The sequence below is a fragment of the Molossus molossus genome, unplaced genomic scaffold, assembly GCF_014108415.1.
Source record: "Molossus molossus isolate mMolMol1 unplaced genomic scaffold, mMolMol1.p scaffold_m16_p_18, whole genome shotgun sequence".
Taxonomy (NCBI): domain Eukaryota; kingdom Metazoa; phylum Chordata; class Mammalia; order Chiroptera; family Molossidae; genus Molossus; species Molossus molossus.
This window is the reverse complement of record NW_023425353.1, coordinates 52,450,802-52,466,455: the sequence shown is the minus strand read 5'-3', so window position 1 is coordinate 52,466,455 and position 15,654 is coordinate 52,450,802. Positions and strand designations below refer to the sequence as shown.

Genomic DNA, 15,654 nt, shown 5'->3' with positions numbered 1-15,654 from the left:
GAGGAATAGTAAATAACAGAGGTAGGCCTAGTTTGCCCTCTAAAATCAGGTGTTCTTCCCGCAAACTTTAAGTGGAGACTGCATCAAATTACTATTTCAAATAAAGTTGAGGATTAAGATTTTTTTCAGCAAATAATTTTTGAGTTCTTGTTATGTGCAGGGCTCACTGCTAACTCAGCGCCCACCAGGTGCTGGCCTTGGAGAAGTAGCCTGTAACATGCCATACAGCAGTCTGACCAGGGCATTGATTCTGACCCTGGAGAGGGAGTAGCGGGGACTTCAGAGAGGGGGTGATGATTGTGCTGGGCCTTTGAGGATGAGTAGCACTTTGGCCCCTCAAAACGGAGGAGAAGGGCATGTTCCAGTTACTACCACTGCATAATAAACTGCCCTAAAATTTAGTAGCAAAAAACAATCATTTCATTGTGCTAGCAGATTCTGTGATCAGGAATTCAGCACCAGTACAGTGGGGACAGCTCATCTCTGCTCCACACTATCTGGGGCCCTCAACTAGGGAGACATCAAGACTGGGGGTGACCCCACAACTGGGAGTTGGAATTACGTGGAAACATCTTCACTAACATGTCTAGCAGTTGACCCTGGCTACTGGATGTGACCTCATTTGGGGCTTTCAGCAGAAATGCCTGACCAAGGCCTCTCCGTGTGACCTGGTCTTCCTCACAGAATGACACCCTCTGATTAGCCAGATGTCTAACCTGGCGGCTCAGGGCTCCAAAAACGAGTGTTCCCAGAGAACCAGGTAGAAACAACATGCATTTTTTAAAAAGCAGTTTTATTGATTTATCTCAGAGAGAGAGGAAGAGAGAGGGAAGGAGAGAGAGAAACATCGATGTGAGGGCAGAACATAGACTGGCTGCCTCTGCTGCATGCATCTTTTTTACCTAGCTTTGGAAGTTAACAGTATCACTTCCACCTCACCCTATTGGTTACAAAAGAGGCACTGAGGTTAACTAGCTCAGATGCCATAGGAGGCGGTATAGACCTTCACCTCTTCATGGGAGGCATATGGCCATTTAGAAACTGGTCACAGGCAAGCTGACAAAGCATAGGGGCACACGGGGTGTTTCCAGCTGCTGGGCAGTCTGGCGCTGCGGGAATTTCAGAGTGTGGGGTAGAAAGCGACAGAAGAGGAGACTGGAAAGGTAGGCTGGGCCACGGTGTGAAAAGCCGTGACTGCCTTTGTGATAGGTACCATAACACCTACAGAAAACACACACAGACACACACACAACTCTGTTTTCCTATGAATCGATGTACTTTTTCTTTAGAGAATGTCTGTGGGGTGTGAGGACTTAATCTCAGTCTGGGTAATGTCTGCCAGTCGGGGTTGCTGAGCTCCCCCTCCCTCCTCCTTTGTCTGGGCATGTGCAGTGGAGGGGGAGCTGGTTCTGGGCTGATTTCTGTCCAATCTGACATCTGCCAAGAGGCTGCACCCAGTTTATTCTGGGACAGTGATTAGATCAGGGTGCCGCTGCGTTGTCCCTGACTACAGGGCTTCTCGAGGTTGGCTCTGTGTCAGCTCAAACTGCCTCCTTTACAGGGCCGTGGGGGACGCTGGCTGTTCTCCGGCACCTCTCTGGGGCTGCAGGGAACAGTGGGGTGTTGGTGTTCTTCTCCTTCTACCTCCGACGGGTCACTCCTGTGCCAGGCCAGCTGCAGAGGACGCCACAGGGAGGTCACAGTGCCCTCTGGAACCTCCAAATCCATCTGGCATCTCTTTCTTACTTCTTTTTGCCCTCAAAAATCAGGTAGTAATTTTCCCTTTCCTGAAAATTACAAGTCATGGCTGCATTGAATTACTACTTCAAATAAAGCTGAGAATTCCAGTTCTTTCAGCAAATAATTTTATCGCTGTCTCTCAACCCCTTTTCCATACCAGGTACAGGATTCCTAAAGATCTAAGCCAACACTGAACCCCGGAGGCTGGGAGTGTAACTCTGACTGCACCCTTCCAAAATCTTTGGTATTTATGCCAAGGGGACCTCCCCTTTGGAAACTCAAAGATAAAGATTGGAGTCTCTTGAAACATCTTCCTTGGAAGGACAGCTAGCTCCTTAGATTGGAGAAGATCCTTGCAGGAGGCGTGAATAGGGAGAGGGATGATCACCTCACGTACTGGAAAACTTGTCATCACAAACCTGTGAGACGCACGGCGGTCGCCTCCCATCTGCCTTCAAGGGAGAGTGGCTGCCCAGCTCTGAGTGTGGTCTGACCGCTTCTAGCCTCTAGCTTCTTCAGAGTCTGCCTCAGCTTTCTGTATATCTTCGGGTAAAATAAACAGAACATAAAATCTACCATCAGCAATCCTTAGTATGTGCACAATATTGCGCAACCATTACCACTATCCGGTTCCAGAACATTTTCATCACTACCAACGAAACCCACATCCATTAAGTAGTCAGTCCCCTGCTGCCCCACCCCCACCCCCACACACCCCTGGAAACCTCTGATCTACTTTCTCTCTGCGTGGACTCGCCTGCTCTGGATATTTCATATAAATGGAATATATGGCCTTTTGTCCCTGGTTTCTTCCACCAAGCATGCGGCTTTTCAAAGCCCATTTGTGTGTCAGTACTTTTTAAAAAAAATATTTTTTTCTCTATTGATTTTAGAGAGAGAGAGAGAAACATTGATGAAAGAGCACATCGATTGGCCGCCTCCTGCGTGCCCTCACTAGGGATCAGGCCCACAACCTGGGCATGTGCCCTGACTGGGAATTGAACCGGCGACCTCTTGGTGCATGGGACGATGTCCAACCACTGAGCCACACCAGCCGGGCTGTACTTTTGGTTGTTTAGATGTGTTCACCCTACTTCTTCCTGGTTTTCCCCGAGGTTCGGTAGCTCCCTCCTGTGCAGGCAGAAGTCAGCCCTGTGCCGAAGACTCTAGACTCTCGAGTCTAGAGGACCCTTCGCAGATCTCTGGAGCTCTCCCCAACTGCCGCTCCTTCTCTGGTACATCCCTCCCTACATTGTAGATATTTTATAAACCATTGTTGTGCTCTTATGTAAAACGTTTTCCGGGCAGTGTTTTCTCTCCGAGTCCTCAGCACAGCATCTGACTCCTCGCTCAGCTCAGCTGTCCTAGTGAGCCGGAAGTTTCATTCTCTGTCAAATGGGGTGCATGGGAGACCCTCTCTTCCAGCATTTACTGTTCCATGGGGACTGCCTGAGAGGACAGTCACCTGCCAAGATTCAGTGGGTGTTCCAGGTAACGGTGGTGCTGTCATTGATGCCGGCAGGTGGGTGCAGGGAATGAGGCGCAGTTTTGGTTTCAGCACGTTTAGATCAAGCTAGCTTACCTGTGCGAGTGGGACTTCTGCCGAGTTGTTTGGTTATGCTTTCTTAGCCCCTTAAAATGAGGACAAGTCACCTTCTTTGTGGCTGTGCATGGTTCAGAGACCGAGTGGGTAACATTAGGAATGTGTTTTACAGTTCATGTCGAAACACAGTGCATTTAGTGGGAATGTCTCTTAGGCTTTGGTGTGGGGTCTTTCTCTTTTTCCCTGCCCAAGCGTGTCATTCTCTGGAGCGGCATCTTAATACATTGGGAGGGTGCTGGTGGTTTACTCCATGTGAGCCTTGAGGTGATCCTAGGGTTTTGTATGTGTTTCTGTAGGAACTGGAAAACCTTTGACGATCTCAGAGTGGAAGTGGACAGTGTGGGTCACAGGTCAGAGTGGGAACAGAGGGAGGGGCCAGTTATGAAGAAGCTGCTGCCATCAGCTACGTAAGACAAGATAGTGGACTATCCAGGCAAGTGCAATTGTAATGGAAAGGAGTAAATAGTTTATTTTTTCTTTAAAAATTTTTTATTGTGGTAAAATATATATAACATAATGAGGTACCTATAATAGCCAAATGCATAGAGACCGAGTTGAATGGTGGTTACCAGAGGCCGGGGGGGCGGGGGGGCGCAGGGTGTAAAATGGTCAGTTATTGTTTAACAGGTAGAATTTCAAATTTTGAGAGACGAAAAAAGTGCCCTGGCTTGTTTGGCTCAGCGGTTGGAGCGTCGGCCTGCGGACCAAAGAGTCCCAGGTTCGGTTCCCGCTAGGGGCACGTACCAAAAAAAAAAAAGAGATGAAAAAAGTTCTAGAGATGATGATGTAGGTACACACAGACCCAGGGAAAAGGCCTGAGTCTGAAAATCTACCTCGGTAAGCTCAGGGCAGGGAAACACGGAAGCAAGAGGCTGGCCAGGCCAGTCTGACAATTAATAGAGCTTATTAAAAGGAACTTTCAGATGAGCCATGTCTTGGGCGGCTGCAAGAGGAAATGGATCCCTGCCACTTGGCAGGTGCCAAAGAATTATATAGGGTAAAGGGTGCGATAGTCGTGGGTGTTACTATGTGAATGCTACCAGTTACAGGAAATTACTTTGCATTCTTGACCAGATAAGAACAACAATCTGTCCCTAGAAGCAGCACGTAGCAGGAGGCGAGAGAGGAGTGCTGATTTATGTCAAAATGAATAATCGATTATGATCAGATGAATTCTAGGGGGGCTGGTCTAGGGGGGCTGGCAGAAAGCAACCTCCGTGCTGGCCGAGGTCCAGCTTTCAGGTCAGACAGTGCTCATGTTATGGAACAGTCTCTCCCCCGCAGATGGTGAGGATGGTTTCACGACAGTATGAATGTACTTAATGCCATGAGACTGTACACGTAAAAAATGGTCAAAACAGTAAGTTTTATCACAAAGTTTTAGCCTCTGTTCTCTTTTCTCTATGAATTTGCCTCTAATTTTTGCTGTTTAAATCTGTGTAGTTTAAGATTGGGGAATAGAATGAATGGATATTCTCTTAACGTCTCTTCCAAACATTCTTTTAAAAAAATTTTTTTTAAATCCTCACCTGAGGATATTATTTTATTTATCTTCAGATAGAGTGGGAAGGAGAGAGAGGGAGAGAAAAGGAGAGAGAGAGAACATTGACACAAGAGGGACACATCCACTGGTTGCCTCTCCCAAGACCCCCACCAGGGCCTGGGACAAACCTTGCCCAGAATCGAACCCAAGACTCGTTGGTCCATGGACCGACGCTGTACCACAGAGCCAAACCGGCCAGGGCTCTTCCAAAGATCCTTATTCTCAATATATTTATTGGAAAAGAACATCAGTATCTGATCTTATTTTTCCAATGACTTGTTCGATTCCTTCTGAGTCGTGAGTTTTTTGTTTTAACATTTTTAAAAATATGTTTTTATTGAATTTAGAAAGGGAGGAAGGAAGAGGGGGAGAGAGATTGAAATATCAATCGGCTGCCTCCTGCACACCCCCTACTGAGAATGGAGCCCGGAACCCATTGCCCCGGCTGGGAATTGAACCAGTGACCTCTTGGTGCGTGGGATGATGCTTAATCAAGTGAGCCACACCAGCCAGGCTAACATATTTTTTCCATGAAATACCTTTATGGTATGTCCTGAGTCTCCACTTTTCTGTCTCCAAATCCTCTCTAGTTGGGCCAGTGCGTATCTGATGAGAATGTCTGAGTGTACATGCTGCTGCTTTCATAAAACCACTTCGGTGACGGTTATGAGAAAACCCGGCGATCCTGTATTAAAAGTCTTCATGGTTACCAGCATTATCACTCTGTAAACTTCTATATACAATGACTTCTTTTTTTTAGATTCTGGAATAGTTATATACCCTATATTTATTTTTATGTATTTTATAGATTTTTGTAGGTTTTTTTTTAAATTTATTGTTTTGCCTGGCCAGTGTAGCTCAGTGGATTGAGCGTCATCCCATGGACTGAGGGGTCCCCTTTGGATTCCCAGTCAGGGCACATGCCCAGGTGGTGGGCTCAATCTCCAGTAGGGGGCGTGCAGGAGGCAGCCAATGGATGTTTCTCTTCACATCGATGTTTCTATTTCTCTCTCCCTTCCTCTCTCAAAAATCAATAAAAACATTTTAATTTTTATTATTTATTTATTTTTAAGCTTATCTTTATTGTTGAATGTACTACAGGTGTCCCCCCTTTTTTTCCCCATTGACCCCCTCCTCCCGTCCCCCTCCTGCCTTCCATGCACTATTGTCTGTGTCCATTGATTATGCGTATATGCATATAAGTGCTTTGGTTTATCTCTTCCTAACTCCCTTCCCCCTTCTCTTTGAGGTTCCTCAGTCTAACAACCAATTTGCACTTTTTTTTTTTTTTTAATCCTCACCCAAGGACATTTTTCGATATTTTGTTCAGATAGAGTGGGAGGGAGAGAGAGGAAGAGAGAGAGAGAAACATCAACGTGAAAGGGACACATCGAGTGGCCGCCACCCGCACGACCTGACCAGGGCCGGGGACAAACTGCAGCCGAAGTACATGCCCTTAGCGGGAACCGAACCCGGGTCTCTGTAGACCGCAGGCCAATGCTCTAACCACTGAGCCAAACCGGCCAGGGCCCAATTTGCACTTTTAATCCCTTCACCTTCTTTGCCCATTCCTCCAACCCTCCTCCCATCTGTCAACCAACAAAACGTTCTCTCTATCTTTGAGTCTTGTTTCTGTTCTGCTTGTTCATTTTGTTTGTAGATTCAGTTGTTGATAGATATGTATTTATTGCCATTTTATTGTTCATATTTTTTATCTTTTTCTTCTTCAAGAAGACCCTTCAACATTTCATATAATCTTGGTTTGGTGGTCATGAACTGCTTTAGCTTTTTCTTGTCTGGGAAAATCTTTCTATGTCCATCAATTCTAAATGATAGCTCTGCAGGATAGAGTAATCGTAGTTGTAGGTCCTTGCTTTTCATCACTTTAAATATTTCTTGCAATTCCCTTCTGGCCTGCAAAGTTTCTTTTGAAAAATCAGCTGACAGTCTTATGGTAGCTCCCTTTTAAGTAACTAACTGCTTTTGTCTTGCTGCTTTTAAGATTCTCTCTTTGTCTTTAATATTTTTCATTTTGATGATGATGTGTCTTGGTGTGGGCCTCTTGGGGTTCATCTTGTTTGGGACTCTCTGTGCTCCCTGGACTTGTACGTCTGTTCCCTTCACCAAGTTAGGGAAGGTTTCTGTCATTATTTTTCAAATAGGTTTTCAATTTCTTGTTCTCTCTCTTCTTCTTCTGGCACCCCCATGATGAGAATGTTGGTATGCTTAAAGTTGTCCCAGAGGCTCCTTATACTATCCTCATTTTTTGGCTTCTTTTTTCTTTTTGCTGTTCTGATTGGGTGTTTTTTGCTTCCTTATATTCCAAATCGATGGTTTGCTTCTTGGCCTCACCTACTCTACTATTGATTCCCTATAAATTATTCTTCATTTCAATTAGTGCCTCCTTCATTTCTGACTGGTCCTTTTTTATGCTTTTGAGGTCTTCACTAAGTTCCTTGAGCATCCTTATAACCAATGTTTTGAACTGTGCATCTGTTAAATTACTTATCTCTGTTTCATTTAGTTTTTTTTTTTTTTTTTCCTGGAGTTTTGTTCTGTTCTTTTATTTGGGACATGTTTCCTTTTTTCCTCATTTTGGCTGCCTCCATGTGTTTGTTTCCATGTATTAGGTAGAGCTGCTATGTCTCCTAAGCTTCGTAGGGTGGCCTATTGTTGTAGGTGTCCTGTAGGTCCAGTGGCACAGCCTCCCTGGTCACCCGAGCTGGGCCCTCAAGGTGCTCCCCTCATGTAGACTGTCCACCCCTCTGTTGTAATTGAGTCCTGATTGCTGTTGGCACATCAGTGGGAGGGATTTACTCAGGCTGATCAGCTGCAATGACTGACTGTGCCCACTGAACCCTGACCTCTGACTACCTTGGATGATCAGCTGTGCAGGGGCCCACCACACAGAGCAAGTCTTACTTCAGCAGGGCTCTGGTACCCACTGAGTCCACTCCTTGAATGTGTCACTTGTGGAGATGGTTGGGTGGTGGTGCTTCGACATGGTCTGAAGCTGGTCACTGGGTGTGCTGGCTCTGGGGCAGGGTCAGCCACTGCCTGTGTTCTATCAAGGGCCACCAGGCATAAGCTACAAAGAAATCTGCAGATGGCTGCTTCTGGTGCTGGGCTTGAAGGTACCCAGGCAAAGCCAACCTGTGAATCAAGGCTGGCTGCTTGTGGTGCCAGGCCTGGGGCCACTTAGCAAGTGGTATGGGGCTCACTGAGGCAGATGATAATTATTTGAGAGAATTTAGGAAAATCTGGAGCAGGAGAAAAGATAGGCAAATCCTATGGTAAAGCCACTGGAAATAGCTTGGGTGGGCCTGAAAGTTGGGTGGGGCAGGGCCTTGGGGAATCATCAGTGTGTGAGCCAGGTTTCTGGAGTCCCAGATGTGGTGCCTGTCTGCCTGCCCCATGGGGGAAGGGGTCACCAAAAGAACCATGGCCTCTGCCAGCACGTCTGTCTGGGAGAAGCTGCCTCTTCACCTCTCTCCCTGGTGCCAAACAACTCAGTTCTTCCCAGTATGTCTCTGGTGCCTTTTAAGCTGCTTCCCCCACGCTGGAGCCTGGAGGGAGCGAGTCCAAGTAAGTGGTGCTTGGGCCCTTTAAGAGAAACTGCCTGGACTCCAGAAGTCTCAGCCTCCCTCAGCCTGAATTCCCCCTGGTTTTTCCAGCCAGAAGTGATGGGGACTTCTCTTCCTGGCACTGGAACCCTGAGCTGGGGGCCTAGTGTGGGACAGGGACCCCTTACTCCTCAGGGAGGACCGACACAGCCGAGGTGTCCCTCCTGATTTTTATCTGCCACACATGGGTGTGGGACCAGCCTGTCCCTGCCTCTGCCCCTCCTACCAGTCTCCATGTGGCTTTGTTTATTTTTTTTATCTTCACCAGAGGACATTTTTGCATTAAGGACATTTTTGCATTAATCTTCAGATAGAGCCGGAGGGAGAGAGGGAGAAAGAGAGAGAGAAACATCGATTTGAGAGAGACACAATCGAGTGGCTGCCACCAACACGACCCCAACTGGGGCTGGGGACAAACTGCAACCAAGTTACGTGCTCTTAGTGGGAACCGAACCTGGGACTCTCCAGTCCATGAGCCGACGCTCTAACCACTGAGAAAACCAGCCAGGGCCATGTGGCTTCTTCTTTAGTTTTGTAGTTGTAGGACTTCCATTCAGCTCGATTTTAGGCGGTTCTCAATGATGGCTCTCTGTAGTTTAGTTGTAATTTTGATGTGGTTTGTGGGAGGAGGTCAGTACCCTGTTTACCTACACCATCTTGACTGGAAGTCAGATTGTTGTAGTTTTAAAAATATGTTTTTAATGATTTCTTAGAGAGAGAGAGAGAAACATCAATGTGAGAGAGATGCATCTATTGGCTGCCTCCTGCTCGCTCCCTACTGGGGATCAAGCCCACAACCTGGAACTGGGACCTCTGAGTCCATGGGATGATGCTTAATCCACTGAGCCACACCAGCCGGGCATGATTTTTGTAGTTTTATTTACTTATTTATTTAGTTTAATCCTCACCCGAGGACATCCTTCCATTTTTTGTTCAGATAGAGTGGGAAGGAGAGAGAGAGAAACATCGAAGTGAAAGGGACACATTGAGTGGCTGCCTCCCGCACGACCCAACCAGAGCGGGGACAAACTGCAACTGAGGTATGTGCCCCCAGGGGGAACCAAACCCGGGTCTCTCTGGACCACAGGCTGACACTCCAACCGCTGAGCCAAACCTGCCAGGGCAATTTTTGTAGTTTTAAATGGACTTGCCATACATTGATGAAGCCTTTTTCTCGTAGCAACTCTCTGACAGTATATAAATGTAAATTCAACAATACTGAATTCACAGACTGACCCTGAAATTGTTACCTGTTGGCAAATACAGTCTCTTGAGCAATGTTAGCTGAATGACTGTAGTATACTGAGTAGTGTGTTGGAGACGAATTGAAGTCTGCCTTTATGGGGACCCAGAGCACTAACATTACCTGTTTTCTCAGAAAACACTATAATGAGCATCATTTTCTTCAGTTTGAGAAATTTTGGTGTTGATTCTTTTTCAGTTTCAGAGTTTGTGATTGATTGGAGTCTTTAATTATTGACTGCTTTTCTTTTAGGAAGTTTCAGAATTTGGGGGGAGAAGATCATTTATGTTGGTCGAAATTTTTAATTTCTCACCTTTCCTCTCCTCTTTCTTTGTACTAAAGACACAGATGAAAATCCAATAATAACATTTAATGACTTACTGTCTTGAGGGTAACTAATCTCACTCTGGGACTAAATGTCCCAGAAAACCTATCATAAACCTTTAATGGAATTTTGTCTCTTTTATTACACTATCTGTGGAAGTCAATGTCATTTGTAACACAATGAAATGTGAATCTGAATATTCTTAGTTATTTTCCAGAATAGCATTCATTGTCTGCACTTCGGAGTTACATCAGCCTTTTATTGTCAAGGAGGTACCCCTCCACCCCATTTGCTCCTTCAACAAGTATTCGTTGGATGCCTTTTTTTTTAGGTGCCAGAGACTTTGAAATTAAATTCCTAACCTTAGGACTGGTTCCGTGGTTTGCCAGGTTATAAATTCTATTGGACTATGGAAGTTCAATTTAATTAATTCTAGGTACTAAAAAATAAGACTTCCTGCTAAGATGAAAATTAATCTTACAAGATTAGTACAGATATTTGAAAGCCTTCTTGTAATGACACACCTCTTAAGGTCTTCACATTTTGACAAGTTGGGCCCAAACGATACTACCAAATACACCCTGCTGAGGTTTATTATACATTTCAAATTGTTTTATGGTACTGGAAATAATAGGAGAAATGTTGAGTAGCACACAAATTTAAAAATCGGAGTATATTTTTAGAATATTCATCAAATTGTGGTTTCACACGCCCCTACCTACCACAGGCATTGATAATTCAGATGACTGGTTTTTATGTTATTACTAATAGTTACATGGTATATTCTTGAGTAAAGGCATGAATTTTCTTTCAGTGAACCTCTAATAAGAACAAATTTTATTTTACAAAATTCTGTGGTTCATTTAGGAGTGTGCCAGAAGTAATTTTTTTTTAATGGCTGACACAAAATATTTATTAGTTTCTAACAAAAAGACATGTTTGATTCCTGGACGGGATGTGGATGGGAGGCAACAGATTGATGTTTCTCTCTCACATTGATATTTCTCTCTGTGTACATCACACTGTTTTTATCCCTTTTTGGCCATGAACTGTTCCAGGAAGCTATTTTTTTGTTTTTGTTTTTTGTAATTTGTCTTCAAATAGAGCAGGAGGGAGAGAGAGAGAGAAACATCCATGTGAGAGAGACATATTGACTGGTTGCCACCCACATGACCCCAACCGGGGCTGAGGACAAACTGCAACCGAGTTTGTCCTTAGTGGGAATCGAACCTGGGTCTCTCTGGTCTGCGGGCTGACGCTCTAACTGCTGAGCCAAACCAGCCAGGGCTGTTTCAGGAATATTTAATGACATAACTTTTAATTGAAGTTCCAACAATAGTTTCCCTAAAATGTAAAGTGAAATTGCTCTTAGAAAAATATCAGTTTGATGAGTAAATTTTAGTCTATTTTAGATAATTTTTGTTACTTTCTGACTACACTTTATTTCAGAACAATCATTAGTCAGGAAGCAATCCCCTGCCCACCCCCACCCCCTTTTGAGAAAAGGCAAAGTAAGTTTTAAATTAGCATCAGAGCCCTGGCCAGTTTGGCTCAGTGGTTAGAGGGTCTTGAAGAGTCTTGGGTTTGATTCCCCATCAAGGGCACATACCTGGGTTGTAGGTTCAATCCCTGGCCCCGATCAGGGTCGTGCGGGAGGCAGCCAGTCAATGTGTCTCTCCCACATCGATGTTTTGTTTTCTCTCTCTCTCTCTCTTTCTCCCCCTCCCTCCCTTCCACTCTTTCTAAAAATCAATGTGAAAAATATCTTAGGGTGAGGATTAAAAAAAATAAAAGTAGGCATTCCAAATCTAACAGTTATGGGGTAAAGTTTATTTGATTCCTCTTGGTCTGAGAAAGATTTGGGGAACATTTTACTTCTTTTTGCCAAAAAGCACGCATCCCTGACTGCTTCAAATGAAGACTGCTGGTTATTTCTTTAGGAAATATCTTCTTTACTGATCAGTAGCGAGACTCTTCATTTTCTGTCTCAACCATGTTCTTTCCAAGTATCTCTCTTGTACCCGACATAGTGCACCCATTCTCTGTTTTGCCACAAGGCTTACCTGCAGCTTCTGTAGGTCAGGGAATTGTGCCTTCAGGTCCCTCATGATGTATGACACACAACTCTTTATCATGATTGTTCGGTCTCATTTTGACTTCTCTCCTTCAAGGCGCCATCCTATACTGTTGGCACATAACTGAGGCACAGGTGACTCAGCTGAAGACTTTGCACCTTGTTCTGGGATGTCAAGGCATGTTTGCGGAGACAGGGTTAGCATTTCTTGCCACACAGGCCTCTTTATATCACTACTGTCAGTGCCCTTCGACATGGAGTCTTTCCTGTCTTCTTTTTTTTTTTAATCCTCACCTGAGGACATTTTTTGATATTTTGTTCAGATAGAGTGGGAGGGAGAGAGAGAGACAGAAACATCGACGTGAAAGGGACACGTCGAGTGGCTGCCACCCGCACAACCCATCCAGGGCTGGGGACAAACTGCAACCGAGGTACCTGCCCCTAGCAGGAACCGAACCCGGGTCTTTCCAGTCCGCAGGCTGATGCTCTAACCACTGAGCCAAACCGGCCAGGGCTTTTCTGTCTTCTTGTACAACTTCAGACAGTGATGCTGACCCCGATTGAGAGACAGGTGACAAATACTTCTGAATATCTCCAGTATTTGTGTGTCTGCCTTTTATTTTATTTTTTGTGCAACTTGGTTGAGACTGGTTCAGAGTTTCTGGGACTCATGGGAGAAGCCGAGACGTTTCCCTCACAGAAAATTGCTAATGTTAATGCTTTCTTGCAGGTCCTCATCACTTTGGAGCTGTCCCTCCATCTCTCTTCTCCTTTTCCCTGCCTTTTTCTTCTTCTTCCCTCTCTGCCAATAATTCCTGCAGTTGTGTTCTCTCCTGGCCTTGCTTGCTTCTCCCTCACTAGCCCTGCCTGCCCCTTGCTCATCTCCTCCTCATAGTCTCTTCTCAGTTCCCGGGGTTTACCAGATGCACTGGCTGATAATCAGCAAGGGTTTCTTCCGATCCCGTCCAGAGGCTGTAAGCCTGCATTCCTTTGGATAGTGTGCTGGATGATCTCCCACCGTTCCTCATCGATAAGAGAATTTCTTCGGGTATGGTACCGGGTCAGAAAGAGACCTGGCGGCGACAGACGGGCCAGCATGAATCCAGCAGTGATGGGCGGCCTCACTGAGTGTCTGAGGCTGGACCAGCTGATCAGGGTTCCGCCCGCCCCCCGCGGGCTCCTGGCAAGGAGCGGCCCTCCCGGCACAGCGTTTGAATGTGCTGGAAGGGCGTGTTCAACATCAACACCCAACACATAAGGAACAGCATCTCCGGCACAGCCACGGAGAAAGCAGCTGGACGGTCCTGTGTTTAAGCATCTGCCCCGCAGTGAATCAGAATTGGGAGGTTGGGAGCAGCAAACACGTCTTGGAGCAAAAGGCCCTCTGTGGGCCAGGTAACCAGCACTGCCCCGGGAGGCGGTGTATTTGTCCATGTTTAAGACAAATGTTGGGAAAGAAAAGAAATGAACGTTTCCCTCCGGAGACTTTGGCTGCTCCCGGCTATTAATAGAACCGTTTCTGCAGCTCGGCTGGCGGACTCGCTGTTGCTGGCGCGGAGGGTACCCGCCAGGTTCCCCTCCTCCTCGTACCTGGTGGCGATGCACCCTGGGCTGCCCAGGTGTACAGCCGCGGGCCACCACTCCGGGAGGGTCACTGCTTCCCCTGCACTCCTGGCTCCACCGGAGGGGACTTTCTTTCTACTGTTGTTGTGGGGGCAGCGCACGAACCCCCACGTTCCAGCGTCCTGGCATCTCCTGGTGCTGAGACCGCCCCACCCTCTCTAGGGTCAGCCAAAAAGCTTAATTCAGAAGTAACTTTTTCTAATGGTTTTCCTAGTATGTTAATAAGAATCTGTAAAATATACGCATCGAACTGAATGTTAACAGGCACTCCTCTAGAGACATTAAAGAAATGGAAATTAATAGTGTTATCAACTCAACGTGAGCTGGCTGTTCAATACAGTTAAAAATTGGAGATAGTAAATTTTGCATTCTTGTTTCTTTTCATAGTCACAAAAGAAATTGTGTCCTGTTTGGCATTTCAATTTAAATAAGCTAAAATGTAATCATTTTCCTTTTTCTTTTTTTTTTGAGGGGAGGTAGAAATGTCATGTAAGAAAGAACTTCTCCCATGAAAACAAAATATATAGATTGCCTTAAGATTTTTAAGGAGTGATTTTTAAAATGATTCCTTTTCCTCTTATATCTGAATTGGTTCTGAAATATTCTAATATTTCAGACTTATTTTTCTGTTGCAAGTACATTTCCTATTTCTATTTGTTTTTACTTATAGGAAAAGCATTTTCTATATCAATTTGCTCTTTCCTCTTGAATCTATCTCCAAATATCATTTTATTTTATCCTCTCCTGAGGACATTTTTTCAATTTTTGTTCAGATAGAGTGAGAGGGAGAGAGAGAGAGAGAGAGAGAGAGAGAGAGAAACATCGATGTAAAAGTTACACATCGAGTGGCTGCCACCTGCACAACCCAACCAGGGCCGGGGACAAACTGCAACCAAGGCACATGCCCTTAGCAGGAACCGAACCCAGGCCCTCTGGACTGCAGGCCGACACTCCAGCCGCTGAGCCAAACCAGCAGGATAGTAAGAAGCTTAGAAAGTTTCTTGGGAAGTGGAAAGGGGAACTGAGACAGATGGCTGGTTCAAACTGGCCCCATCCAGCACCCTGACTCACTTGCCTCCTTCTCCCTTGCACGGCCACTCCCTTAAACATTAAGCTGTCAGGACATTGAGGTCTGATCAGTATCGAATAATCTTAGGAACAAAGTCTCAGGTCTGTTGACTACAGAGACAGAGTTTTGGTCAAACTAGAGATAACATCTAGACCTCAGTTGTGTTTCAGCTCCAAGCCCAGAAAACCTTTGATGCCATGGCTGCCATCAGGACCAGCTGCAATAACTAATGACCCTCTACCCTAGTGCCGACCAATCAGTAGAGACTATGACTCTGAAAGGACACACCTGGAAAGCTGATGAATATTCTATTGGGATCCTCCCTTGAGACCTCCCCTAAATCTTCTGCCTTTAGAAAATAGATAAAAACCCTTAAGGCAAAGGACCCAATGTGCACACTTTCTCTAGAGCATGCCTGTGCTTTTTTCTCCCTTCTTTCCCAAGGTGTGTATCTTTCTTTCTCCAGGGGCCCTTCTTTTGCCTCAGTAAGTTGTTTCCTGAGTCTACACAGCCCACTTCTTCTGCCTCTGTGACTTTCTTTCTAAAAGGCTAAGGCAACTGTGCCTAGGCTCAACTCCTCCTCATGTTGCCAAAGGGCCAAGGTAGCTCTGCCTAGGCTCACTCCTTCTGCTATGATCTTGCCTTGTGTATTTTAAGCCCTTCCTTTTTTTTCACTGTCCCCAGCTTTATTTTATTTATTTATCTATTTTTTTATCCTCACCTGAGGACATTTTTCCATTTTTTGTACAGATAGAGTGGGAGGGAGAGAGAGGAAGAGAGAGAGGGAAACATCGATGTGAAAGGGACACAT

General features: G+C 45.5%; 1 pseudogene; it reads right to left on the bottom strand.

The window, feature by feature from the left end:
* Nucleotides 1-976: 976 nt before the first annotated feature.
* Nucleotides 977-13,585, bottom strand: LOC118632955 (annotated as a pseudogene).
* Nucleotides 13,586-15,654: the final 2,069 nt, after the last annotated feature.